The sequence below is a fragment of the Engraulis encrasicolus genome, chromosome 8, assembly GCF_034702125.1.
Source record: "Engraulis encrasicolus isolate BLACKSEA-1 chromosome 8, IST_EnEncr_1.0, whole genome shotgun sequence".
NCBI classification, from domain to species: Eukaryota; Metazoa; Chordata; class Actinopteri; order Clupeiformes; family Engraulidae; genus Engraulis; species Engraulis encrasicolus.
In genome coordinates this window covers 13157608-13160107 of record NC_085864.1, presented here as the reverse complement: position 1 = coordinate 13160107, position 2500 = coordinate 13157608, and the positions used below count along the sequence as shown (strand labels likewise).

The following is a 2500-nucleotide window of genomic DNA, read 5'->3' as shown; positions in this document are numbered from 1 at the left end:
CCACGGAAGAAGAACAGTTGATTTCTTGCCGTAAAAAGTTATTTGAAAGTTACTAAGTAACTTTTTATATGAGGGATTTTTTTTTACTTTTACTTGAGTAGATATTTTAGGTAGGTACTATAACCCTTACTGTGAGTGGGATTTAAAGCAAGTAAAGATACTTTTACTGAAATAAATTTCAATTTTCATCACTCTCTCCACCTCTGAGCACATGGTCTTACATAGAGGTTACACCAGTCATTCAAATGTACCTACCTAACAGGGGCGTCAGTAGACCCAATGCTATACAGGGGCACAGTAGGGCACCAAAAAGAAATGCGAGTGCTTCTTTTTTTTAAATTAAAAAAAAATATTTTTTAAAGAATAGACAGAGATAATTTAGGGGGGGGGGGGGGTATTATTTGTAATATTTATTTATTTAGTGATTTATGGATATTCTAATTTATGTTACACAATACAGTGATGGACAACCTGAATTCATCAGTTTAGAATCCAGTGCCACATATTCCAAATGACATGATCTTTAGGTAAACCCAGGTAATTTGGAATAGCCTAGTGGCACTGGACCATAACTAATGAACCCAGATTGACCATCACTAAAATGTAGCATTGAGATCTATGGATTCGATAATCATGTGTAAGGGCCATGGATGCATTGACTTGGAATAACACATGCAATATTGTGCTGGTGTTTACACAAATTCTATGTCATTACATTTCATCTTCTTCAGCCTTTTTCATCTGCTATATTGTTATTCTCAAAAATTGGATCGTTTTATCTAAGCTTCATCTAGTAGTTGATTTCTTTTTAATTTTTCTGCTATTTTATTAAGGCTATCTGGTAAATATCTGATTTGCGCACAATGCACTCAGCCGCGATGCCTCACTTTGTGCCTGTAGTTTCCCCACAACTCGCCGATAATGAACGTTTGTGTTCACAAGTGCTCGAATGGTTTTCTGTCTAATAGCTCCTTCATTTGGAAAAGGAGACACGGGACAGACGCTCTTACACCTAGTGCGCCCATGCAGTGCCGTTTGAGCGTTCCTCTATGGGTACGAGTTTATAATTTTATAGGCTACCACCGCGGGCGTGCCAATATTGTTGCATAGTATTGCTACGTCAGGTGCGTAATGTGGCGCATGCTACAAGTGAGAAGCACACCAGGCTACGGAAAATGAAAGGGTTGGAATTGTGTTCCCTGGCCCTGACATGATGACATCGAACTTATTTGAAATGCAGGCTCCAGTAAACCTGTGTGCTATTTGTTACCTAAATGAATTTTAATGTTTCATTGACATTCAAACCAGGACATTTCCATCATTTCATAAAATATCCCGGGACGCCCAGGACAGGTCGTAAAATCATGACATGTCCTGGGAAATACGGACGTTTGGTCACCCTATGTATTAAAATCAATGTTTTAGTGTGTCTTTACTCGGATAACTACAGTAGTAGGCCTGTCGTGTTTCTTAAAGATATTTCGACAAACTCCTGCATGGCTCTGTGTATTAGCCAACAGGCAACTTTCCGGCTACATGCTCCGAGTGTGAGTGGCCGTTACAGGCGGCAAGTGGATTCTGAGGGCAGGCTGCGTCCGTGTCAGACAATTAAATTCTAACTTAGATGTAGTATACGCCTTTTAAGAAAAGAAAAACATGCAGGCATGTATTCTGTAGATTATCGGATGAGTCAGACTTAAATAATAAAAAAAATATAGGTATAAAGTTAACTAGAAATGCATTCTCACAGAAAATGCTGGAAGCGGGCTTGCCTTTTGGGGCAGAGATGAAAAAAAGTACTATTGAGAAAACAAAGCTAAAAGAAATGTTGGGAAAAATCCATCCACCCAGTCAGAAGTTATGGGCCAAACAATTCAGCCATCTTGGATTCAGCCATCTTGAAAATGCTGTAGCTCTGCGTTTTGGGGATATACTAAATGACATACATGGTATTTTAAGTTGGCTAAGGAACACTGCATATGATATAATTTTGAAAATCGACATGGCTTCGAGCGGGATTAGAACTCACAACCTCCATATCTGTAATCCAACCCCTTTGCCATTGATATTAAATGACATACGATACATGATATTTGAAGTTGGCTAAGGAACACTGCATATGATATAATTTTGGAAATCAACATGGCTTCGACTGGGGTTCGAACCTCCAACCCCCATATCCCTAATTCAGCACATTTGCCATTCATACTTAATGACATACATGGCATTTTAAGTTGGCCAAGGAACACTGCATATGATATACTTTTGAAAATCAACATGGCTTTAACTGGGATTCGAACCCCCAACCTCCATATCTGTAATCCAGCACATTTGCCATGCATACTAAATGACATACATGGCACTTTAAGTTGGCCAAGGAACACTGCATATGATGTAATTTTGAAAATCAACATGGCTTTGACTGGGTTTCGAACTCCCAACCTCAATATCTGTAATTCAGCACATTTGCCATCCATACATGTATATCATGTATGGCATT

At 38.8% G+C, this 2500-nt stretch overlaps 1 protein-coding gene across 1 annotated transcript in view; it reads left to right on the top strand.

Annotated features, from left to right (window-relative positions):
* dhrs12la (dehydrogenase/reductase 12-like a) overlaps positions 1-2500 on the top strand; it is a 13092-nt gene that overhangs the window by 7848 nt on the left and 2744 nt on the right. The window lies entirely within an intron of this gene.